At 34.2% G+C, this 27,890-nt stretch overlaps 1 long non-coding RNA gene across 2 annotated transcripts in view; it reads left to right on the top strand.

Moving 5' to 3' along the window:
* The window catches only part of LOC116157232 (uncharacterized), a 65,123-nt gene extending 50,213 nt beyond the window's left edge, over nucleotides 1–14,910 (top strand). For both annotated transcript variants that reach the window (XR_010383501.1, XR_004141232.2), the window contains exon 4: nucleotides 14,755–14,910. This is a non-coding gene — a long non-coding RNA (uncharacterized LOC116157232). The remainder of the gene's footprint in view (nucleotides 1–14,754) is intronic.
* Nucleotides 14,911–27,890: the final 12,980 nt, after the last annotated feature.

Genomic DNA, 27,890 nt, shown 5'->3' with positions numbered 1-27,890 from the left:
CAAAATAGATGCAATGTATCTACCAGAACCATAGCTACAAAAAAGTTTTAGAAACATCAGAATTATGTACACTTTTATTCCTGGCACTTCGTTATTCTACTGAGATTATAAATATCAGCATCAAAATATTAGTTCAAATTTGAGGATGATTCTGAATGCTGACCTGAGCATTCACAGTTGACTGTCACATCAAGTTAAGTATCAACACAACTAATAAGTTGAAATGGTTAAGTGCAAAGCAGTTGGATATATACATTTTCCAAATGCTAGAATAATTCTGTCTTTATGAAATTTACTAAATTGGATGTGTCCCTAATGAATTTCCCTTACTCTAAATCTATCTAAAGCTTATCTTCCTAATTCTACACTAGGGAGATATTTATATTGTAACAACAGATACCAGCAGTAGCTTCACTGAGTTACTTTATGTGGGGCATTAGAGATAAATATGCAAGAAATTGTGTCTATACAGGTCACGGATTAATAGATTTTAAGGGACTGGTTATTTTAGGCGAATTGCACACTTAAAATTAGGCTTTCTTTGTTTTCATCCTGACAAAATTAAAACAATAAATATTACAGGATGTTAATGGAAAAGAAAGCAACTATGTAAAGAGAAGCGACTTCTGTAGGCATTATATAAAGACAAAATAGATGGAAATTTCTGAAAAAAAGCTAAAAATAAATTGTAGTGGAAGAACTAAAAGAAGTGCATTTTTGTATCTGTCCTGTTTAAAATGGTATTCTGGTTCTACCATGTAATAGTGGAAAGTTTATGGGAAATTGTAAAAACTGTCTACAAGTAAACAGAATACAATGTATTCCTACCACAATTTTTTTCCTAAACAAATCATGGATATCTTGAAAAATATATAATGTTTTTTGAGTAATGAATCCTCACACAATAGTGTCCTTTTATTTTTCCTAAAACTAACATTAATTTCCAAGGAGGGTCATTTAATTTTGATAAAATGGAGTTTGCTAATCTTACATGAACCCTGGAAACAGAGATGATATTTTAATATGACAATTATATATTGCTTAAAGTATATCAAGATGATAAAAGTTATGAAAATTTATATAATATGTCAGCAGCAGTAATGAATACTTCAGATCCTTACATAGGAGTACAAAATATACCCAGATTATGAGAATAAACAGTTCAAATACCTAAATTATTTTAATGGAATTATGTACTGTTAAAAGGTAAACTAAGGCATATTAAAAATTTTAAGAGTTTGAGCAAAAATTAATTCTCTTTTCAAACTCAGGTGAGGCTGCTCACTACTCAAAAGCTGAAACTTGACAGACTAGTGCTAGTACAAATGGAAAAGTTGCTTTATTCGGGAGGCCAGCAACCTGGGTTAAAGGGCAGACGTGTGTCCCAAAAACAATTCTGAAGATTCTGCTTGGCCATAAAAAGTTTTTAATGGAAAAAAGTGGAAGTAATCTCAGCTAATCATAGAGGTAGGGGGTCAGATTCTTCACCATCTCCTACTGCATGCACACTTGTCAACTCCTCGTGATCTTTCTTTAGGTGCTATCTCATTCACACAGTTTACTCACGTGTTACTGAAGGGGAAGCTGGGGACAAGAGGTACAACTTCTGTAACCTAAGAAAAGAATCAATAGGTAAGCCAGGCATTTTGTAATCAAAAGATTTGAAAGGTGTGCTTGGGCTGAGGTTAGTTAAAATATAGCTTGCTAAAGTGACAAGACAAAAGTCCCCCTTGCAGAGAGCTGTTTTCTGCAAAGAGCTGCTCACAAATCCCCACTGTCAGACATCATTTCATTTCTATGGGATTATGGGTGAGGTCCATCTTCTGTAACTTCTTCATGCTGACATAGGGTACCATATTTTTAGAGTGGAATATGTTGACGTGGGTCTATAGCATCTCTTTGCTGACAATTTTAGTTGTTCTCTTGCATACACTGGCAGAGCAAGCTACAATTATCTTGATGCCTACAAAGATACAGATTATTATGAGCAAGAGTGTTAATCCCATTCTCTTGAGGGCAGTTTTTAGAACTGTGCTCCAAGGAGCAGTACAAAATGAAAGACTTTTAAAGACAAAGGAGAGCAGGAACAAGGACATGATACTAGGGAGGAAATCAGGTTGGTTATGGCAAAGTTACTTTCCTTTAGGAGATGATAGGGGTCTGTCAGGGCAGATTACTTAACTAGTGTTGGGTAGGTGATTTGTGATTGACTGCTTTAAGATCCCATGTTTAGGAGAGCCAAAAGTGTAATTAAGTTGTGGTTTGGTGACTTGGGGAGTCACATAAGCAACTCCATCTTGGGCCTATCTATCTTATTTTTAACAGTCCTAAAATGTAATTCATTATGAATTAAGGTTTAAAAATAAGAAACTTGAATTAAAAATTCAGTAAGGATTTCTCTACTAAAAATTCTTCTGTCACATTCACTAGTGAGTTGAAAAACTAAAATGTTGAGTTTCATCAGGATTAAGGTACAGTTAAGACATTTATTAACCATATATTTGAAATCTTATGCATACACTGTGGTTTTAAACTTCACTACATGAGATGAAGTTGGAAAATAGCCAATGATTGAGTTTTAATTTGATTAAAATATGAGTGGATAAAATTGAGATTCATGACACAGGATCCAATAGCATTCCTTTTGTTTAAGGCTAAAGGTTGAGCTCTTGGGTCTTTATATATACAAAGAGTATATACAGAGGAGTTTTAAGATCTTGGAAATGCCCCCTTTGACCTTTTATCTCCATTCCTTGAGTAACTCTGGGTGGGATAGACACAGACCCTAGGTCTAATACCTGAAATTCTTGACCCAATAACTTTAAAGCCAAGGGCTAATCATAATGTTTTAGTTGTATCTGGACTTAAATTTTCTTACAGCCTATAGCACAATTTATGTGTCACCATCTGTGAAATGTGATATATAATTTGATAAATTTTTCTTGCAGGATATGGTCACATGTAAAATCCATCCTTTATTAAGCCAATGTCTTTAATCATTTGCTTAGGAATGTGTAGGAGATTGAGCAGAAGTAACAATTCTAGTGTTTGCTCATATAATTGCCTTAGTATATTGTATTTTATTTTAGAATTGAAATATATAGCTTACACAAGAAGCAAAAATTATTCATAATCTCGCCACCAAAAATTAAACAAGATCAATAATTGCAAATTCTCCAGACTCTAATTATATAGATTCAGATGCTATATTCAATATACAAAATTGGAATCCTTGATGTATACTGTTTTTTGACCAACATGTCATTTAAATCTTCTCTCAGTGACATATTTTCTAAGTAATGTAAATTTTGGTACTGTAGAATCTGTAATGGCAGCCAATTATGCCATTTTTTGTATATACATTTACTTACACACTACTGATGGATTTTTAGATTGTTTTCAATTTTCACCATTATAAACAATTAAGTACCTTCCAAAAATAGCATTATTCTATTAAAACCAAAGCTAAATTGTAAAAAAGGTTGATACTTATTGACAAAGTTACTTTAAATAAATGTACTATTTTCCCTTTAGAAATTTATAAATGTACTATTTCTATATATTTTATAATTAGCTTTAAAACACTTTCCAAATTTACATGTGAGAAGAAGTACCTAGAAACATACATTTATATCCCACCATTGAAATCAGACCTGCACCTAAGTACTTTTTGGAGTCATATCAGTATGGCTTCCCTAGAATCACCATATCTCCTTGTGTTGTAAGATCATTTGTCAAAAAACTCTTCAGGCTTTAAATGAGGAAATTATGGCCATTTATAACTTTGATGAGTATATTAACTGATGCTGTATGTTAGTTCTGTCTCTTCCTGTCTTTCATTGAAGTAAAATAAAGTAAGGGAGTTTTCAACCATGTAACCAGATGTACAAAAAATAAACAAACAAACAAAAAAAACAGTATGGAATGACCATTGGATATATGATATTGACACACATTGGAGAATGTGATTTTTGCCAGTCTTGTCTGTGAAATAGAAAGTGATCTTATATAGCGTTTCTGATTTTAATAGTCTTCACGCCTCACTTAAAAATGTAAAATTTCTCAGTTACATTTTTTCTCAGAATTACCAGCACACAGTATATGTTTTTTTAGGACCATCTGGCCTGTTGGCCTATATAAGAGCAGTTTCATAGTGAAATAAATGTTAAAGCCAGATGGATGATACAAAGAGTGAGAAAGTAAAGTTGATGAGCATAAAACATTATTTCTAGAAACTTTACTTGTAAAATTAGAAAAGAGGTATATTGTCTAGAATTTAACTTTCAATGAAGAGTTTGATTGTTTTTTCATTTGTTTAGTTTTTGATTTGAAAGAGACTTAAATATTACTATGTATTTATGAAGATTCAGTGGGGAAAAAAGAAAGTTGATGCCACTATAGAAATCTGATGAAGGTAAGCTTGGTCAGTAATCATAGGAAAGGATGAACAGAGGTAAAACAATTAATTAAGTGCAGATTAGAAGAGAAACATCAATTCTACTTAAACTGAAGGGAAAAAAGATAGATGAAATGTGTCAGTGGAAGAAGTAGGTAGTTAAGAGAATTCATGACAGATAACCTCAGTTACTTCTCCATAGAAGTTAGGGGTTTCTGGTCAAAGAATGTTTGAAATGGGGAGAAGTGTAGTGCAAAGCTTAATTGACTCCTGTAAGGAATTTATAAAAAAATGAAGCTGGCCGGAGATAGATTTTCAGACAGTGTCAGAAACTCAAACTGAAAAGACTAATAGTGTTGTTTAAAAGCAAACAAACATGCCAAGCAAGACCAAAAATCCATTGTGAAGTTGGTTGAAAAATATTTGAGGATTGTCAAAATGTTTGAGAAACATTTAAGAAACGCTCATTTAAAGAAATTCATACATGATGATTTTTTTAACTGAAAAATGTCTTAATATAATAAAATTCATGGGCAATGAAAAAGATACATATAGACAAAAGAAATGGGGGGAAAAAAAGAGTAAATTAAGTGTGCTGCTAGAAAAATGGTTAGAGTCAGGAGGCAAAGGGGTTATTCCACGCAGAGAAGGATGAGAGAGTTGGCCACTGGGACATGCCATTATAGAATGGGAAGATCTAATTTGATGTAAGGCCTTGCTGATAAGTGGCTGAGGTTGACTGGGAAAGATCAGTTGCCACACCGTTTAAAGAGGAAATTATGGCTGAGGATGGGTTAGTAGCCTTGTGCATTTGCAGATGTTAGGAACTCCAGAACGAGTTTGGGGAACACAGATAAATTCTCATAGAAAACACCTTAAAAAACAAAGAGAAATGATCTAAACATTAATAGGTCACATTAACAAATCCAGTGGGTATAATCAATTGAAATGAACTTCAGAGCAAAAGATATTTTTGTTTCACGGTAGCATCAAGAGAAGCCTTGGAGAATTAAGAGAAACAGGGACAAAGAAACTTTCAGAATCACTTTGAATTTTGTCTAATTGAATGTTACTTAACATTAATAATAATCATTGTTAAAATAATAGCATTAATATTTATCATTGTTAAAATAATAACTTGGATTGAGCACTTAACCTTTGGCAAACTTGTACCCTGTAACTAAATATGTTTATGCTTTAGAGCTCAGTGAACTCCATTTTGAGAAAGTGTTATTATGATAATTTATAGAAGAGAGAATCAAGACTTCAGACATTAAAGTAATTATCTGAAGACCAGACAGCCAGAAAAGGAGGAGCCTGTAAGAAAAACCAAGTCTGTGTGATTGTAAAACTGCCTCTAGTATAGGTGTGGGAGTAGGGGAGGGAGAAGGTTGAAAGCAAAAGAATTGAGGCTTGCATGAGTGATCAAGAAGTAATTAAAATAATTAAAATTTCTTTGAAAACGTTAGTGAGAAAATTCGTGGCAAGGAGTGAGAATACTATAGTGTAAGAAGAATCAGAATGGAATTTGTTTTGTTTTGTTTTTGATTTTTGCATAAGGAACTAAAAATTTTAGGACCTTTGGGAGAAGAGGACCTAAGGAAAAGGATCTGGTTGAGGAGAAATGGAAGATAAGCAGAGATAAATTAGATGAGATGACTTTTCATAGCATGAGATGAAATGAGAGACAAGGAATATTTAGAGCAAAGTGTCAAAGGAGAAAGAAAATCTGTAACATATTAAGTCTCTTGTCAGTTTTTAGAAAAATGTGGACTTTGTTTTGAAAGAGTTGTAGTTCTTTTATTTGTATCACTGTTACAAATTCACTCCTTGTATAGATATTTCTATCAAGAGGATTTCAGTTAATTCAAATATATTAAATCACTTTTCTGTCAAAAATGATCAAGGCAGGCATGAAAATTACACAGAAAGGATGAACAAATGAGAGAGAGAAAAGGGAATGACAGGAAGGAAGAAAGAGAGTTTATTAGTTTATTAGCATTATTGATTGTTCCACATCTTTTCATGTGAGTATTTTATTTTGTGAAATTTATTTTCAAGTATTTTGCCCATTTTAAAATGTGGTGTTGTTTTCTTATCAAGTTTAGATAGTTCTTTATATATCTAGTATGAACAAAAAACACTGCAAGCCATATCAGTAAACAAAAAATGTTGAAGCCATTAAGTCATCAGCCACGCTGCTACCCTCCACAGTGAGCTTAGGGTGCAGACAAGCAGACAGCCCAGCCTCTGCAGCCACCCACAGTGGTGCCCTCTGAGGGGACTCGGAATGTGAAAGAACAGGGTACTGGCCCTGGATAGCTAGGTGCTTGTCAAAGGAATGATTTCAATGAGCCCAGATGTTTGCTCCTTCTCATATGTAGAAAAGCACTAAATTCTTTAACTTAAGGTGTCTGGTTTCTTTAACATTAATCTTTAATGTTCTGAGTACCTGGTCTTTGTTGTAAAACTCCTATGTATTCTGTCTCCTCCCCTACCTCTTCGGAGCAGTCCTTCAGAGCCATCTGAGGCTGTAATCTCAGGCTTGAAGGGGTTCGAGTCCCCAGAGATGTCTGCCGAATGAAACAACTCTCAACTTTAGGCTGTGCACTTATTTCAGTCGACACTAGAAACAAGATCTTTTCTGGATGTTTAAACAGAAACTATCTTCATCGAGTTTGTGTCTTGTCTTCATTCTCTTAACAGTGTTTTTCACATAGTAACAGTGTTTAATTAAGATGAAATCCTATCTATACATTTTTTTTCTTTTATGAATTATGTATTTGGTATCACATCAAAAACTCTTTCATCTGACCCAAGGTCATGAAGATTCTCTCTTGTCTTCGGAATTTTATTGTTTACATTTTATATTTATTTATTTGATTCATTTTGAGTTAATTTTGATATAACTTTGTGAGATATATAGCTTTGGAATCTTTCCTTTTTCTTTCTTTTCTTTTCTTTTTTTTTCTCTTTGTTTTTTTTTTTTTTTTTTTTTTGCATATGGATATTTAATTGTTCCAGCACTGTTTGGACAAATGACTGTCTCCATTGCATTGTATTTGCAACTTTTAGAAATGAATTGACCGTATCTGTGTGGGTCTATTTCTGGACTCTCTAATACCATATTGTCTTGATTAATGTATCTTTCTAGCAAATCTCAAAATTTGTTAGTCTGATTCTTTCAACTTTTTCTTTTTCAAGATTCTTTGGTACTTTAATTCTCTTACCTTTCCATGTAAATTTTAAAATCAGCTTGTCTGTATATACAGTTTACTGCTTGTACTTTAATTGGATTTGTGTTCAATCTGCAGATCAATTGAGGGAGAATTAACATCTCAACTTTACTGAGTCTTTCAATTCATGAACCTTCTGATTTCTACTGACAGTGTTTGGAGCATATAAATCCTGCACATATTTTGTTAAATTCATACCTCAGTAGTATTTCATGTTTTGGGGGCTATTGTGAATGGTACTGTTTTGTGTTGAGAAAATCATATTTATTCAAAAAATAAAAATTTGATTTCATATAAGAAGTTCAATTAATATAATTGAACATATTAAGAGAGTAATTAGAAAAATGACATTTAAATGACTGAAACATTATACTGTACACCAGAAATTGACACATCTTAAACTGACTTTACTCAGTTAAAAAAAAAAGAAAAATGGCATTCAGTAATTTTAATTACTATAGAAAAAGCAGTTGATAAAATGACATACTAATTTAGAATTTCTAAGACTCTGCCAGCATAATAGAAATAGAAGGTAAGATTTCTTTTAAGTTATACCTATGAAAAATGCTGCAAATATTATTAATGATTGGAATTTGAAAGTATCCCCTCAAAGTCAAGCACAAGACAAAGACTCCTACACTTTTTCCAGGAAAGGCACCTGAGTAAAGCAAAATAAGGAAATCAAAGACATAAATTAGAAAGAAAGACACAAAAATTTCATATACAGGTGATTCTTGTCAACATGGAAAATCCCAAAGGATCTAATTAATAAGGTTGTTTAGCAAGATTGTTTCACTTTTTTGAAAATGGTATATAAAACTTAATCCTGTATCTGTATAACATCTGCCAATAGCATATAAATATTAAATGATTATTTTTAAAATAGTACTTAAAAAGCCTCTGGGCTAAAATATAACAAAAGACTTGCATAAATTTTATGGAGAAAATTGTAAGACATAATTGGAAAATATTAAAGAAAATTAAACAAAACAGAGAGATCCTACTTAATAGGATATAAGCAGATACAGCAAAGAATGTGTTTATCATTAAATATTACTTATAATATTACCAATAATATGGTCTTTAGTTCCATGACCCTGGTGTACTTTAGTAGTTTAAGGAAGCCAGCACATAATCTCCTTAAATCAATTTGTCTTTCTAAAATGACTTAAGAAATTAAATGGCTTTTCTTTTTTTCTTATTTTCATTAAGAAACTTGTAACTTAGTTATAGAATAGGCAGTTGCTGTGGCTCCTACATGATTATTTTGTCACTGTTATGTAACACAGCTTTATATATTGATAACTATCCCTTTTTTCTGGAGAAAATTAACCATGAATTGGTAATCAAAAATTTCAAAAAATCATCACAATGTACAAGAGAGAAAAATAGAGTGAAATTGTGGGGTTTGTTTACATAATGTGGTGGCTGGTACAGCCAGCTTTGTTGGACATGTATTGCTAGATTCAGAAAATCAAGATTGGTATTTCCTTTTCATAATCTAATTTCAAATGACCTGAGAAAGTCAAAACACTTTTATGTTCACAAGTAATGGGGCTGTGTGTTTTCATCATCCTAAAACTGCAAATTATTAAATTGCTTACTAGCAGATGCACTAATTGAGCATTTTTATTATTTTAAGCCCTCCCTACATGCACATTACAACTGGTGCTGATCTATGTGACTGAAATGACAACTTTAACAGTTCTAATAATAATAAATAAAAATAACCTATTGATATATTTATAGAAGAGCAAAATTGCCACCCCAAAAATATCTCTTTGGCATGAGGATTATTTCTAGCTAAAAACAGTCAAGGCTCAAAAGACTCAGGAAGAACCTTTGACCTTACCCCTAACTGTCTAAAAGAATGTAGATATAGGACCTGTTCCAAAAAGACAGTTGTCACAGGAGATATCCGCAAAAAAACAAGGGCTAGGTATGGGGGTAGGTAACACATGCAGGGCCTAGGGATCAAGGTCTTCTCTGTGTCCTGTTGTCTCTGCATGGCCCAGCAAATGTTTACCAAACTTGCTCCTTGTAAATTGCCTTCCTCCCCTTGGAAGTCTCAAACCACTACTTCCAACATTCTTTTTTGTCTGTAGCTGGAGATGGTATTTAAGGTGAAGGCTTCAACCATTTTGTGGAGTTAGTTTTCCTGAGTCTCTCCCATGTACACATGTTATTAAACTTTGGTGATTTTCTCCTGTTAATCTGTCCCAGGTGAATTTAATTCTTAGACCATCCAGAAGAACATAGAAGAATAGAGGAAAATTTCTTCCTCCCAAACCTGTGCAAAAAAATGCCAACAAAATTATTTTATTTAAGATCAGCATGCTACTACATTTCTACATGTTATGAATTAGGCTGATGAAACGTCTACACACTATATTTTTAGCCAGAGGTTTAGGAGACTATAGACAACTATACTTCATCCTTTAGCAGATGCTCCAAGGGGTTTCTTTCAATATCTATATTGTTTTTTATTCTATTTCACTGGCTACAGGCATGACAAAATGTTAGTTATGTAGTTACCTAATAATTACATGTATCTTTTGTTTTTGTTGTTGTTGTTTGCCATGCATTGAGTTTTCATTGACTCATCATTTTCCTAAAGTTACCATTTATACATGTGTGAAATAATTCAAATTGGAAGGAAATTCTATTAAAATATTTTGTGTCACCTCTGCAAGACTTCCACGGTGATCACGTACAGAGTTACCTGCCACTCCACCTTACTCACTCTGCCTACCTCTAGTATGGCGCTTCACCTTTGTACTTTAATTTTTAATCATTTTTGGATGGAAATGAAGTAGAGCAAATCAACAGGTTTTTCACCCATGGAAGCCAAAAATCTCTGCAAGTTTATTCCAGAGATCTCTAAAATAAGCTGTGTCATATAGAGGTCACAGTTTTGTTCTCTTTCTGACAAGAAAGCTGGTTGTTTGGTTTTTAATGCAGAAACTTAGCAGCTGTAGAAAACTGCTCAAAAACACCTTTCCACATTGGTTTCTAGAAGATAAATAAGAAATGATTGAAACCAGATTTTTAGACAATTTTGAGCAGGTAGGCACGTTTTTTTGGCAGCCATGTACTAACGTACATTCCATTCTGCCTGAACGGTATTTCCTGAAGATGTTGGTTCACACTCTATTTAAAGACAGTATGCACCTGGATTATTCTTAATTTATTATTGTCCCTGTTCCTTCTTTTATTTTAGAATCTAATTATTAGTAATCTAGTTCAGAGACTTTGAACTTGTCAGATTTTACTTGCTTTTGTCAGGGAGAAAGAAATTTGCCTCTACCCTTCTATTCTTCTGGCTGATCTAAGAATTAAATTGACATGAGACAGATTAACAGGAGAGAATATCTAACCAAAGTTTAATAACATGTATATGGGAGAGACCCAAGAAGAATGAGTAACTTCCCAAAATAGCTGAAGCCCTCACCTTAAATATCATCTTCAGCTAAAAACAAAAGAGGATATTGGAGGTAGTGTTATGGGGACTCTAAAGAGGAGGAAGACAATTCACATGGAGCTGGAAAGGCAAGTGTTTAGTGAACAAGTATTTGCTGGGCCGTGCAAAGACAAGAGACACAGAGAGGCATTTTAAAAAAGACAGTCTTTGCTAGGTTCGTCCCTGTCTACCACACCTAGTTCCTACTATATATGAACTCGTTATCCCTAGTGATAGTTCCCTACCTGGAATAGCTCCTCTATGTACATTCTTCTAGGCATTTAGGGAGAAGATCAGAGTTTTTTGGGCCTTAAAAATGATTAGCCTAAATTAATCATCATGGTAAAGAGACACGATTTGGAGTAACAAATTTTGTTTTATTGCAACATTAAAATAGTAAATCATGCAAAAAATAACATGCCCTTGAAATAAAATTTATATTTTGGAGGATCCACAAGTATACCCTTTTAAAAGAGTTAAAATATTATGTTTTTCAGAACTAGATATTAGAATTTAGTGTGTATATATATATATATATATATGCATATATATTTATATAACTATTCATACATGTACAAACACATATATAATTTTCTTTCTCTGCAGATTCTTTTACATAGGGAAATGAATTAAATATTGAAAAAAATAATGCATCAATATCTGCACGTGAAGAATTCCTGATAAATTTTGAATAAAAATGATGAAAATATTAAGTAACAACAACAAAAACAGAATTTATAGATAATGCTTTTTGTTGGATAATCTGTTCTCTAGAATTACTTTAAAACATTTAGTAAAATCTCAAAGTTCTAAGCAATGAGGCATCACTAAGCATTCTCCTAGCTAAGTGTTCTAGAACTTGTTTAATTCAGCAACTTTCACTTATTGAATTCCTAGAATTTTTCCCTAAAATTTCCTCATTGTTTCAGCTCACTTCCTGTACACATCTGTCTGCAAGAGGAGATCAATGGGCAGATAAGATTAAGTTTCTCTTCTCTTTCCTTTTCAAAATACAAGGAACAAGTTAAAACATCAGTGACTTCATTTCTGGTGACATTAGAGATTGTGTAAAAATGCGATGTGCATTCTCTGTTTCTCAAGTAGGCACCTGCAACGGCATTTTGCTCCTGATTAGTTAAGCCTGAGTACAAGGGGAAATGATTGAATATCAACACAATATTTCCTACATTCTAACTATGGTGTGCTAAGGACAAGTTTTCCATATATTCTAATTCCAGGAACTTGTAAATAGCATCTAGCGGAGCCATTACTGCAGAAAAGAGTCTCACATTTAAGTATGACTCCTTATGCCGTCTGGGATCAGATAAATTGGATCCATATCAGTTTTAGAACCATTTCTTCTCTAATAAGATTGAATTGATTATGTGATGCTCTCAAAACCAGGCATTGGTATTCACTGGGAAACTTCAATTATTTCCTCTGTTTTTGCAGTTACAAATTAATATAGCACTCCATTAGTGAGATGAACTGTAGGTGACTAATTAGCATATCACCCCATTAGTGAGCTCTATTTGCTTTGTAATTTGGCAAAATTTAATTGTCTTTGGAGAATGTTCTAACTCTTTGGCCCAAATATTCTTTTGTTTTATTTTTTTCTTTTAATTTCACCCCCCACCTCAAAATTTCTACATTATGCGTCTATCTACTTTTTCTTTTTCCATCCAACTGAGGTAACTGACTTTACTGCTAGCCTGGAGTGAGGACAAAGAGTCAGTGATTAAGCAAAACTCTCTTGGCATCATATTTTACTCCTCACCTTTCCAGTACCAAATTATTCTTTCCCCCTAATATGGAATCATTTGCATGGCATGCAAATGGGTCCATTTATAAAAGAGAATTAATATCCTCATTGCTGAGAGCTGCGCTATAATAAACCTGAAACAACACTTGCCCAGCAGTGGAGAGTAACTAAATTGATTTATAACACCTTTGTCATTGGATTATTCTTAGGCTTTACTTCGAACAACCTCTAAACATCTTTCCCCACATCCTATCAACAGATCCTGGGAATTCTAATTTGAGATTCAAGTTATTTTTTAAACTCACTGTTCAACAGAGCTAGTAGCCTCCTTGTCATGATATGGTTACTACAACCCTAGGCCATTAAGAGTATATGGATACAAAAGAGTTCATTAGAGACAAATAAGACAAATAAGTCAGGGGTACTACTCATTCTTCTAGGTCTCCTTTCTAGTACTTCTCAAAAGATTGTGAGGACTGGGCTGTTCCTGTAATCCTGTTACATTTTAAGGGTAACAAACGTACTGCCTTCGAGGAAGGTGTTTTAGTAGTTTATCCACCAGAGGAGAATCCTGTGCAAATATCCTGTGGAAACGTCTAACCCCAAGAAGTTTTGTAATTTTCTGTTCTTGCCATGAGGATATCAATTAATTATAGCTGATTTTCTTTTTCAGTTCTTACCTTGTGTGAAGATGTTAAGTGGCCAGAGTATTTTGTGTAGTCCCGACATCAAATAGTAATGTCAGGCCTGCTTGACCTGGTATTATTTTGCCATGTTCTTTCCCCATGTTCTTCCAGAGTCTTTCCTAGCAAATTTATGTATTTTATTAAATTTTTAATTTTATATTTTATTAAAGTATAGTTTATTTACAGATATTTATGTATTTAAAATAAACAAATAGATCTTGATAAATTATATCTCCAGGTAGGTTTGTGTAAGAAATCCTAAAATGTAGCAAGCACCAGGAAGTAACTTGGGATCCAAAAGAAAGCAATTCAGAATGTGCTAGAGCAGTGACAAGTCTTTCATAACATTCCTTCATCACAGATGTACATAAATCACTGATTCCCTGGTAAATTGCATAGGACAATCTAAAATCAGTGTAACAATCCAAATCTATTTCATATAGCCACTCAATTACCTCTTTTCATTTTGTGTGATTTATTAATAACTACCATAGGGATAGGAGTGGGATACAGAGATTACACCATTAATTATCAAATATTCAATATGTTCTTATAAGTTCACGGTTTCAGACCACGCAGTCATATTTGACTTTTCAAAAAATGCAGGGCATCATTCAATTGTAAATCTTATTGTATATATTCTAAACTCAGGCCACATCCCTTTCATGGAGGAAATAAATAGTATTCTTGGCTTAGACTTTCTTCTCATTTTTTCTTTGCAAAAATGAAAGCTCTCAGGTTTTCATTTAGGAAGTGTTAAAGGCAGGATCTAGTGCATACAACCTCAGGGTAGAACCAGGGACAAATACCTTCAGCTTCTGCTTGGTCTTTGTCTTAATCTAAAGACTGCGTATATAACATGAAAAGGAAAAGCATGTAAAGTGTCTGGTGTAGGCATGCTGACTGAAGAAGTTAGAATCTGTTCTGTGCTGTGCCTCCCTGCGGGTCTCTTGAATGTGGTCAGAATACAGATGTGGTACTTACTTTCAGCTGAACCCAGTTCTCGCTCCTTCCCCTTTCAGAAATGCTTGTCCAATGATTCACATAAACCATTTATGAGTAGTTTTAGACAAACAAGCCACAAAGAACAGCCCTTTTACAATATGATATAGTCTATGTGTTTGTCTAGAATTATTGGAATGTATAATGCACTATCTGGATTGACTGTTCTTCAAAATCCTTCTTTATTTGCCCCTATCTCCACCTCCACCCAGGACCCTGCCTGTTCTGAAGAGAATGAAAAACCATCAGAGGAGTGATCTGAAGTGAAACTATTCCAGGAAGACAGAGGAAAATTCCCCCCCATTTTCAGAACATTTGCAGTTTGCAACCTATTTTCAATGCCTTCAGCCGTCTAAGATACCAGAGACGATTCCTTGTATTTTCCTGACTTTGCTTTAGGGAAATCATAATGTTAAGAGGTTAATGTGGTGCTCGCTTTTTGGTTTACTCAGTTTCTCTTACTTTTTCAGCCAGCATAGGAAAGCATCCGTAACTCAAGTTCCCCAAACCCAGCTGGCATGCCTTTAAAGCGCTAGCTCTTAAACTTTCTCCTCTCCTTCACTGCTTGTCAGTGTCGGTATCATAACTACCCGTGTGCCTTCTTCCAATTTACATGTAGTGTCCTCTAAAATGTGAGAGCTAGTCTGTCTCTTCCATGTGCCCAAGTAGCTTAAATAACTAGGAAAAAAATTGGAGAATAGTCATATTGTGTCAGCTTAAGTTCAGAGTGAAGACTTCACTTAAATATAAGCCCAGCCTATTTGTGTGTCCAAAGCTCTTTGGTCAGAGACGCCTGCTCTTCAGTCTCCAGCGACATGATATAGTTAGACATAAGTTTTCAGGGATTTTGGTAGATATCCATGCTTTACTGCTTTATAGCCTCCTGGATCCTCCCTGCCCATGAATATTTGGACATTTTGACTCAATCATTATAGGGCTATGCTTTTAAAGGACTCAGATAATCTCACAGGCTAGGCTTTTAGCACATCACCAGCCTCTGTCACATTTCAGACTCCAGTGCTTGCCATTCTGGCAGCATCTCAGGAATGCTCCCTAACCACGAATAAGTAGCACTTCCTGGAATTAGCCCCAGTTTTCCGTAACATCATTTCTCAGTTATAAAAAGTATGGTTCCTCTAAGGGTCTGCCCTACTATCTACTTAATCTTTGATCATTCAAAAGAGGCTTTGCACTCAAAAAGGAACTTAAGTAAAATGTATAACGAATCCCTCTAGGAGTTAAGCCAGCATTTTAAAGAAAGCTACATTAAGGTGTGTGGTTTGTATGTCATGTTACATTCTTTTCACATTTTCTTTCCAAGTGATTCTTGGGGAATACTATATGATAGTAATTACTAGTTTTCTGTTCTAACATTCTTTCTTTTCTACTTTGTAAGAAGAATGTGCATGTATTCCAGTCTGCCTAAGCAGAGTTGCATTAAATCTGTTGTCCCAGGATAATTCTTCATAGTTTCACTATCAATATATGCTGGTTCTAGAATAAACTTTGTTTTTACTCTATTTACAATAAAACCATAGTTGATCAGAATCAAAACTAAATTTCTCAGCCTCTCTTTCAAATAAGTAAATGCTCTGGACAATAATATACAGAGTATTGTGTGTGACTTCTAGGAAGTCACCTTGGAAACAAAAAAGGCACCCGCTTTGGCTTCATTGTCTCCTGCTGCCAATATAGAATATAGATATGATGACTAGCATTTCAGCTGCGATCTTGGATCATGAAGAAACTTGGGGATTGAAGCCACGTGTGTTAGTTAAGGTGGATTCTAATAGCTATGGCAAGGAGAATGAAAAATAGAAGTGGTGGTTTAAATATATATAAATTAATTTCTGTTTCACTTAACAATTTTTAGATGAGTGGTCCATGAGAGTGAAATAATTTCACTCTTTTGGGACCCAGGTTACTTATCTCATTTTTCTGCTACTGTCTAGCCCCTTGCTACTTAAAGTACCATCTGCAAGCCAGCTCCACTGATATCACTTGGGAGCTTGGTAGAAATGTAGAATATCATGCCCACCCAGACCTACAGAATCAAAATCTTCAGTTTAGCAATGTCTGCAGATGATGTGTGTGTCCATTACATGTTAAAAAAAGTCACTGCTCTATGTACGATTATTATCTGTATGGTCAAAAGTACAGAAAAAATTTTAATTGGCTATTTAAAACATGAAAAAATTGAAGCTCTTTTTTTTTTCCCACAAGCTAGTAACTTGTTAAACTTAGAAAATGACTCTATCTTAGAGAAAATGCGAAGTTTGTCTGTTAATGAACAGATCTTAAGTTGTGTATTATCCTTGTAAATAGATACAGTAAGGCAGGCTGGCAGCTTAGTCATAGAACTGTCACTAGAAATGGATTTGTATTATAGAGGTGATACCAGGGTGTGAGGCTTGTGCATAAAGAGAGTCTCTAAAGAAGTCTAAACAGGATTCTCTTCTTGGAAAAAAGGCAAAAGAACTTTGTGAAAACGTTTCCACAAAAGTGGAAACCAACTCAGTTTGAGAAACGAAGGCTGACATGAGAAGATAAAAGGATAAAACAAAGTTGCATTTTTTTTTCTCAAAATGTCTACTAATGTTGATTGTCTTCCATGTTAAATAAGCAGAAGAGGTGAAAAGATAACAGAGAATATGAAATATATGCCAGTAACATGACTAACCCCCAGAAAAACCCACCTCATTTTACTTGACTTAAGGTTCTACCTCATCTGTTGTAACATTCACATTAATCCAGCTCCTCAAGGTTTTTGAAACATGAGCATTATCTTGGAAGTTTTTGAAAAATACAATTGCCCAGGTATTACTTTTTTCCTCCAAAGCTCCATGTTCAATGCTAATGAGTAGCCGTGCTTATAAACAACTGGACTTCTGTGTGTGGTTTTTTTTTACTTTTACATGGTGACTCCTACTTTTATCTAGTTTGTTTCAGTTTTTCTGTTTCATATTCAGTGTTCCCATTTTATTTCGTCTGTTTTCTAATTTCTCTCTCTCTTCTGGTTGGTTGTTCTTTCTCAAGCCTTTCTTAAGTATATTAGAAAAGTTTTTGTATGCATATATATGTATATATAATATAAATAATATATGTCATATATATGTATTTTGGAAAACTTAAGGATTTTTGCTTTGCTAAAAAATTTATGAAATTTTGATTCCACTTGTTTGACTAAGTATGAATAGAATGCTAGGCTTCTAATTTATATTCCCGCAAAACTTTGATATTGTTCCATTAACTCTGGCATCTAGTATTACTGCTAAAAGTCTTGAAAGCTTATTATTTTGGTGATTTTTTTAAAGTCTTGAATGAGGGTTGAAACTGCTAATTCAATTCTCAGAATACAAAGAAATGTTAAGTGGTAAATTAAGGAGTTTAAGCTGTTCTCTTTTCCTAAAATTCCCACACATATTATTCCTCTGGTTGTTATTTGAATGAAGATAATACATTTGCTTGTTAATATTAACTTTAATTTTCTTTGAGAGAAACCACATTCTTTAGGTATAAAGGAGAAGCATCATTTTCATATTGTACCGAGGAAATATAATATGCTCCTGTTAAAAAGGGTTTGTCTTCACTTTTCTTCACACACTATTAAGCTCAGTCTCTAAATTCAGATTAAAACCCCATCTGAATGAGACCTGTGGCCTAAAAACTGATTTATGATACCAGGGAGTTTAATGTTCAGTCATTCATCGGTGATTATATGGCATCAATCTCTAGGTTGCAGATTACTACAGTTTAATAGTCAAACAGATTGCCTAGTAAAGCTCTTCATCCTCAACCTTGTCTGACTTCTAGATTACAACTTAATTTTTCTCTCTGTAAATAAACAATTTTTAAATACATTGCAAGCAGTGGTTTGCCTCTTTATATAAGTAACAAAGGAAACTGACAGTGCTCGGTCAAAGCAGCTTTCCATTATACATCAGGAATGTCAAAAGCAGCCTTGGTGCTCGCTCATGTTCCTTTCCCTCCATACATGAATAGAGTGTCTCTTGGTATTCCTTCTCCATTCGTGTTTCTTACATCCTATGCATTTATGAAGATCTAATTTTACATCTTCAAAAGTTTCAAGAAAAATGAATGTCATCTTTCCTCCCAGTTCAAAATTCATTTTGAATGAATTTCTGACCCTTCGAATCATCATTTCCAAACCTAAGGGCGATTAACTCTCTGGGTCTTTGCCTTCCTTGCTGGCCCTCCAGTTCTCATTGCCTCATACTTATACTCTGCTCCAGTTCATTAATTATACTTACTAGGAAACTTGCAGGTACATAACATTTGATTCATGTTTAGTGTCAACTCAAAACACGCTGCTGCTTCAAAAGCAGCCTTATTTGTTGGTGTTAATGAAAGGAATTTTCTGTGTGGCTGGCAGAGTTCAAACTTTCCTCCCTCACTAAGTTCCAGCCACACGTATATCTGGTCATTTTTCATGTAGCTATGCATCTCGGGGTTGAACTGCTATGCAATGAGGTATGAAAATGATCTAATTTATAAGAAAATACAAACATATTTCCCACAGCAGAGGCATCCATTTTTAAAATCCTAATAGCTGTATGTAAGCAGAGTTTCCTTTGAACCACTTCTCAGATCCTTGTTATAGTCTGATTTCTCAATTGTAAATCAATGTCTCATCATGGTCTTAGTTTACTTTTCTCTACTTTCAAATGAAATAGAACATCTTTCATACCATGGACAAACCCAAAACTGATGATTTTCGTTGATGAATCCTCAGACCATGACATCCTAGAATATCTGTTAGAAACAGAATTCCAGATGGAATCAAGATATCTGTGGGAAGATGAAGTTTATAAAAGAAAGACCAAACTCATAATTGCCTTTTTCAAAGAAATACGGGAGGTGTTGTAAAATCTAAGTTTCTCTAAGAAAATACTCTGGGAGAGATCTAAAACAACCCAAAGGCCACTAGTATCCTCCCCCACTGTCAGCAAAAGATATTAACAAAGCATAACATTTGAGCAAAACATGAAAAATTTAGTTAGAATGTTTTATTCAAAAATACTTTGACTACATTGGAGGTTTTTTTAGTGGAAGGACAGGGTTTACAAAGCTGAAAAATACTTTGTGAATTAAACTATATAGAGGGAAACGTAAATATGCACAGATAAAAACAAGCTGCTGGCCGTGGGATAGAAAAACCATGTATCCTTAAGATTAGGGTCTTAAAGTCCTGGTTCTAGGTGGTTGGATTTGCACAAATGATTTCCAGTCTTCTTGCTAGAAGACTCATACATGAATTTTGCTGTTCTTCTGAAGTATTTACTGTAAAATGGGGAATTTCTTAACAGGTACCCTTTATATCTTAAAAGGTCAATAAAAATATGATCATAGAATAAAATTTGGAAATTTAATGTTTTACTTTAATTTTAAATTATATAATGATGCTGAAGTTTTAGATGGAGCTATGTGAGGTTATTACTTGAGCAACCATATATTTAAGTCCGTAAAAGACTTTGAAATTCTACACCAAAACTAAATAGTTACAACTTAATGAGAATGTATGGTAAACCATTGGATTTCAAACAAAAGTCTTAAAATGAAATATGCTAACATTGGTAAAACTGTTATATATAAATTTGCTTTTGTGAACACCTCGAAAACCAGAAAAACATATTAATAAAAACAAAAAGTTTTGACTTAAACTTTCTAGATAAAATAAACATGGAATGACTGATTTTTCTAAAAGTTATTGACAATTAAAATAGTAGTTTCTTTTCATACACTCTGATTATTTTAAACATCCTATCCTCAGTTGGATTTTGGAAGTTTTAAATACTATAGGAATGAAGGAATGGATTTGTATTATTCAAACACTTCTTAGAAATTGAGACTCCTACACTAAGATTGTCTGTATGTACAAAATGAAAATACTACAAACAATCGTATAAAATAAAGTAGAATTTTTACCAATAAGTCAAAAAAGGATTTAATACTAAAACCTGTATTTACATGCTTTTCTCAGATAACAATATAGGATAGCAAAATACTAGAAAACTACTTGATCTTATTTACACTGTAAAATTAAGACTTAAATTGATACTGGAATAAGCTAAATATGATTAGAAGAATCAATTGTACTAATATAAAACAAATTTTGTTATTATAACAACACTGCATAATATATTACACTGATAAGGGATATAGTATATTATAAAAAGGAAGAAAAACTGGAAGATCAGAAAAAGGATCAAGACATATTAAAAAGCTTTAATTGATACAGCCAGCATAGTACTCAATGGTGAAAAACTCAAAAGCTTCCCACTAAAATCTGGGACAAGACAAGGATGCCCACTATCACCACTCCTATTCAACATAGTCCTGGAAGTCCTAGCCACAGCAATCAGGCAAGAGAGAGAAATAAAAGGGATCCAAATTGGAAAAGAAGAGGTAAAAGTGTCACTATATGCCTATGACATGTTACTATATATAGAAAACCCTAAAAGATCCACACAAAAACTACTACAGCTGATTGAAGAATTCAGCAAGGTAGCAGGTTACAAGATTAATGTTCAAAAATCGGTTGCATTTCTTTACACTAACGATGAATCAACAGAAAAAGAAAGTAAAGAAACAATCCCCTTTAAAATAGCACCCAAAGTAATAAAATATCTGGGAATAAATCTAACCAAGGAGGTGAAAGAATTATACACAGAAAACTATAAATCACTGATGAAGGAAATTAAAGAAGACTTTAAAAAATGGAAAGATATTCCATGCTCTTGGATTGGAAGAATCAATGTTGTTAAAATGGTCACACTGCCCAAGGCAATCTACAGATTTAATGCAATCCCTATCAAATTACCCAGGACATATTTCACAGAACTAGAACAGATCATAATAAAATTTATATGGAACCATCAAAGACCTAGAAGTGCCAAAGCATTACTGAAGAGAAAGAAAGAGGCTGGAGGAATAACTCTCCCTGACTTCAGACAATACTATACAGCCACAGTCATCAAGACAACATGGTATTGGTACAAAAACAGATATATAGACCAATGGAACAGAATAGAGAGCCCAGAAATGAACCTACAAACTTTTGGTCAACTCATCTTTGACAAAGGAGGCAAGAATATACAATGGAATAAAGACAGTCTCTTCAGCAAATGGTGTTGGGAAAACTGGACAGCAGCATGTAAAACAATGAACTAGAACACTCCCTTACACCATACACAAAAATCAACTCAAAATGGATCAAAGACTTAAACATAAGACAAGATACAATAAACCTCCTAGAGGAAAACATAGGCAAAACATTATCTGACATACATCTCAAAAATTTTCTCCTAGAAGAAATAAAAGCAAGAATAAACAAATGGGACCTAATGAAACTTACAAGCTTCTGCACAGCAAAGGAAACCATAAGTAAAACAAAAAGACAACCTACGGAATGGGAAAAAATTTTTGCAAATGAAACCAACAAAGGCTTGATCTCCAGAATATATAAGCAGCTCATACGACTCAATAAGAAGAAAATAAACAACCCAATCCAAAAATGGGCATGAGACCTAAACAAGCAATTCACCAAGAAAGACATATAAATGATCAATAGACACATGAAAAAATGCTCAATATCACTAATTATCAGAGAAATGCAAATCAAAACTACAATGAGGTATCACCTCACAACAGTCAGAATGACCATCATTCAAAAATCCACAAATGACAAACGCTGGAGAGGCTGTGGAGAAAAGGCAACCCTCCTACACTGCTATTGGGAAATGCAGTTTAGGACAGCCACTGTGGAAAACAGTATGGAGATTCCTCAAAATACTAGGAACAGACTTACCATATGACCCAGGAATCTCACTCCTGGGCTTATATCCAGAAGGAACCCTACTTCAAAATGACACCTGCACCCCAATGTTCATAGCAGCACTATTTACAATAGCCAAGACATGGAAACAGCCTAAATGTCCATCAACAGATGACTGGATAAAGAAGAGGTGGTATATTTATACAATGAAATACTACTCAGCCACAAAAACCGATAACATTACGCTATTTGCAGCAACATGGATGTTCCTGGAGAATGTCATTCTAAGTGAAGTAAGCCAGAAAGAGAAAGAAAAATAGCATATGAGATCACTCATATGTGGAATCTAAAAAAAAAAAAAAAAAGCATAAATACAGAACAGAAATAGACTCATGGACATAGAATACAGACTTGTGGTTGCCAAGGGGGTGGGGGGTGGGAAGAGATAGACTGGGATTTCAAAATTGTAGAATAGATAAACAAGATTATACTGTATAGCACAGGGAAATATATACAAGATCTTATGGTAGCTCACAGAGAAAGGAATGTGACCATGAATATATATATGTTCATGTATAATTGAAACATTGTGCTCTACACTGGAATTTGACACATTGTAAAATGATTATAAATCAATAAAAAATGTTAAAAAAAAAAAAGCTTCAATTGAGAATAGAATTTGATCAAACTAACATTTATTTGAAAATGTCAAAACACAAATGTCAGACATTACTAAATATTAAATAGTAATGCACAGAAATAATTTGCCTAATTAGAACATAAACATAACTTCATCTAATTAGAACTTATATATAATTATTTATATCTCGGTAACGAAACCATAATGTAGATAAACCAGATGGCTGCAAAATGAAATTCTTGTATAGAACTTTGGGAATTAGTATGTTGGAATTTTTTCACTGTCTCAGAGTAGACTTAGAAGCTGAGCCCTTGTTTCTCCTCCAGTTGCTGTACGTGATCACCAAGAAAAACCATTTGTCTTAGATCCTTCTCCAAGTTAGATCTTAGAACTGTCAAATATTGTAATAACAATGCTATCAAATGGAAAGAAAACAAAAGTGATTGACTAAATGGTCCGCTAGATAAGTAATTACAGAGTCACACAAAATGACAGTGAAACATCTTAAAAAGAATAAATTGGCTATGCATACAGTCAGATGCATCAAAGAAGCAAAGGAAATGCAGTTTGGATATTGAGCTTAACTCAGTGGTGTCATTACTCACATTAATATTGAACTGTTGTCTTCTATTTCCTTCTCACACAAAGCAAATACGTAAATATGCCACTTTCATTAGGAACTCATCAAAGCTAAAAGTCTTTAAATTAAATCTATGTAGCTGAGGATTCTATTAAGTTCGTAAGTGTTCAGAATTAAGGGAAAGGCATTTATATAACTTAATTTTTCAAGCAGAATGGGAGCTGCAAATTTCTATAGACAAATGATTAAATAATGGATGTAACTTAAATCCAACAACATATGCTAAGTGATTGTCTACCTCCTAAAGTAATGAAATCATTCATATAACCACTAGAACTATGGTTTAAAGTGACCAATACAGTTACTACATCTAGCCTAAATCTCTTAGTAAGTACCTTCAATTAATTGGGATGGTAATAAATGTCTTCCTTAATGGGTAAGCATTTTTTAAACCTTAAGAGATTTAAGGCTAAGCAGAGAAATGCTTATGAGAATCAAATTCATAGTATTAGTATTTTTGTGTTAAGAAGAAAATTTTGCATATTTGCTAGTTCATATGCTTGTGATACATAAAAGATTTTGGCTTTTTAGAATGATAGTATTATAACTTTAATTTGAAAGATACATGTAGGTAAACTTACAAATTTTGTATGAAATGAATAGGAAGATCAGACTTGCAAACTTCAGGTAAAAGTTATCATCTTGTGGAAGATTTAGCCCAGAGAGGAAAGTGATTACCCTGTATAATGTACAGCACACTGAAGACCAAGAAGAGATCTCCAGGGACTGTGGGAATGTGTGCACCAACTAAACTCAGGACTAGTAGAAACCTGGAAAACACTATGCTTACTCCCCTGTAACATAGGGCATTCTTTTTCGTGTCTTATCAGTGGTTGCCACAGTGACAAATATTTCTGGAAAGCACTTTAATATAATAATATGTAAACTTGTGAGGTTATAACTACAAAGGGAAGAAAATGAGGAATAAATCAATTTCTCCCTTGTAAGATGGTAAAACGTGTTAATAGTTAGAAGAAGTTTCCATCTGGTCAAATATTGTGAGCCTTTCCAAATGTATTTCATCAGTACTCTTTTTAGATTACCCTGAGTGTCAGAAGGAGATAAAGATGAACTTCCGTTGTGGAAAGGAACTGGCATGTGATTCCAGCCTCCAAAGTGTGAGAACTCTCGTCCTCCTTTTCTGTGATGAATTTTGGCATATGATAAAGGGTTTTATAAAGGTATCCTAAAACTAATTCTAAGTCTTTGCTTCTAATTTCTGTCACAGAAATTTGTTGACTATGTTAAAGTCTCATTTTAACATAAAATAATAGAATTCCAACTAAATTTTATATTAAGAAGTGGCATATTATTTTTGTGGTGTAAACGTACTCTGCTGGCACATCAGGAATAGAGAGGAGGGATCCTTGTAGATTTGGACAGGCTGCTTGTGGTGGCATCCAGGAGAGAAATTGTTAGGGACTGAATGTGTCCTCCCAGAATGTATATTTTGAAGCTCTGAAGTGTATTTGGGGATGTAGCTTTTGGCAGGTAAGGTTAATTTACTTCAGCGATTAAATCAATTAACCATTCCTCTGGAAAATATCAAAACATATTGGTATAAAGGTGAGAAAATATACGGCCAGTAATAGATAATCAAATCTCATCCTGTAAAGTGTAGTTTGATGACTCATAGAGTTTAATGAAACCCTTTTCCTTGCAAATTATTTTACGGGTGAGATCTACCTACCATAAGCAAGAAAAAGACACTAACCAGATTTGATAATGCATTGGTTTGATATGTTAATGCTTCATTCATGTTTCTATGATAGTTGACTTTTTTTCTAAAATGATCATATACACAAATTCACAATGTAATGCAAATTCCTTCTGGAAAATCAACTTTTACAATTTGTCCAACAATTTTTTCTACATAAAAGTACTATTTCCTATTTTATATTAAAAGTTTAGCATTTTATAATCTTCCTGTTTTATGTCTGTCTGAGGCAAGAAAGTTCACACAATTTTGTAGGTTTAACTCTGAAAGTTTTTATTTACTTTCTATTGGTCCCCTTAGTAACTGGTCATTTCCTTGATATTTCTCGCCTTTAAGCTCCAAAGAGAAAGGACAGGGTCATTACTCCCAGGCATTGCCTAGAATGAATGTCCACATACTTTTGAATTTTCAAGCCGGGTCACATCATATGGCACACATCAGACTGTAGATTATCTTCCACTGGAGAAGTCGTCCACCTTAGCCACATCACCTGAGGCCAAGATTGGATTCCACACAAGTTTAAAGAATTACCAAATGCATCTCTCTGGAAAGGAGTCATTCATGTGGAAATTTCATTAAAAGAGGCTGAGGAATGACAGACCTGCCGAGCATCATAAAATCTTTTTCAGAACACGTGTGCTCTCACGTTCGCACAAGGCAGTAATAGTGTACATGGAAAAGTACAGTCCGCACAACTAGAGGAACACTAATTCCATTGTACACTCCGCTGGGCAGCTCTTGTTAGAGAGTTCAGTCACCACCGAGTACCCGATCTGTAACAAGCACTGCTACTGAGCCTAGTACAGCAGTGTGTAAGGCAGAGTTCCTTCCATCAGAACCTTACCTTCTCATTGCAGCATGCCGGCAATAATCACTTCAAGAAATGCATGATTAAAGCAACTTTAGGCATTGAAAATAAATATGTAGAAAGTAAAAATAATGTAGTATGATGAAAAGCTGCTGGTACTAAAGAAGCATACGATATGCGCATGCTAGAATTCTCAGGAAAGAGCTTTAGGAAATTGATATCAGACTTTGCATCTGCCTGAGAAGGAGGCAACCATGCAAAGATCTGCAAAATGTTGCCCCCAGTTGAAGGAACAGCAAGAGTCAGAGGCCTAAGTTGCAAACCAGCTCCTTGTGCTTGGAGACCAGGAGGATGAGATGCTTTGAGTGTACTGAAGACAAGAGCTTCAGGAAGGGAAATAAGTCGAAGAGATAGGCAGGATGAATAAATGTAGATGACAGTCAGAATGTGCTTTTTATTCTAAGATTAAAGACAAGTTCTTTGTATTTTAAAGCAGAGTTGTGATGTGACCCAATAAATTTTTTAGAAATATTACATAGAGCTCTAGGAGGAAATAGAAAAAGTTGAAGCGAAGAGATTATTTAGGTGGCCATTTTTGTAATCTAGGCAAGAAAAATGTGTGACCTTGCATCAAGGCTATAAGAAGTGGATTGTCATGAAATATTGATTTTTTTATATATTGTTTTGGAAATTGTGCTACTGAAGAACTGGATGTAGAGTTGGAGGGAGAGAATCCAGTGTATCTCCTATGTTTGGACTGGATTGATTGGTACATAGTGGTTTCACTTAATGAGATAGGGACAGACTGTAGGCGATAACTCAACTGCTTTGTTTTAGTCGTATTTAATGGAGATTGATGGCTGGACCTCCTTGTAGACATTCCAAACAGGCAGTGGGATATAGGAATCTAGAGCTCAGTATATAAATCCAGGTTAAAAGCACGAGCTCATCAGCACATGTATAGGATCTAGGGCCTTATAGCTTCATACTGAAACCACCTAAAGATACAGTGTAAACAGAGAAGAAAAACAAAGTGCCCCATCACTGTTTTGCCTATCAGGTAAGGCATAGATAGGAGAGTTTTCTCTGGAACCTGGTGTGGAATATATTCAGCTAATGTATCTTGTATCTTACGGTTTCATTGCATTTCTACCTCTCTCAGCTTCTGACTCCCTGCCAAGTAGGTTTAACATCTGGACTTCGTTCAAGGAGGAGGTATCTCAGGAGAGTATCAAGACCATCTCAGATTTGTTGCCAGGACTTAAGTCCCAAGTCATTGAAGATCGCTCCCATGTCATTGTTACTTTTTTTAATCCTCACACTTCCAGTACAGTGCCCTCAAAATTCATCCCTTCATGCGTTCCCTGTATCCATCCAATACATGTTAGCCAGATCCTACAATTCATTTGGTGAATTAAGTATTTCCTCCCTAAGCAAAGTTTATTCATTTTGTTTTTCTGTTAGGTCTACTCTGAGACCTGACTTTGGTCACTGATTTAGAGGTAATGAAGGGTAAACAATGAGTTGATATGGCAAGTTTCCTTGTGCTTAACTTCATTCACAATCAGAGAAAGGAAAAATTTAAACCACAATGAGATACTACTGGCTGGCAAAAATTGTAAAGCCTGAGAAAACAAAGTGCTTGCAGAGATGTAGAACAAAGAGATTTTACATTAACTGATGATCAGAGTGTGAATGGTAAAGAGATTTTGGAAAACAGACATTACTTAGTAAATTTAAGCGTGTAT

This window comes from Camelus dromedarius, chromosome 13 (assembly GCF_036321535.1).
Source record: "Camelus dromedarius isolate mCamDro1 chromosome 13, mCamDro1.pat, whole genome shotgun sequence".
NCBI lineage: Eukaryota > Metazoa > Chordata > Mammalia > Artiodactyla > Camelidae > Camelus > Camelus dromedarius.
Note: the sequence above shows the minus strand (reverse complement) of the source record. Positions and strands in the feature narration are given on the sequence as shown.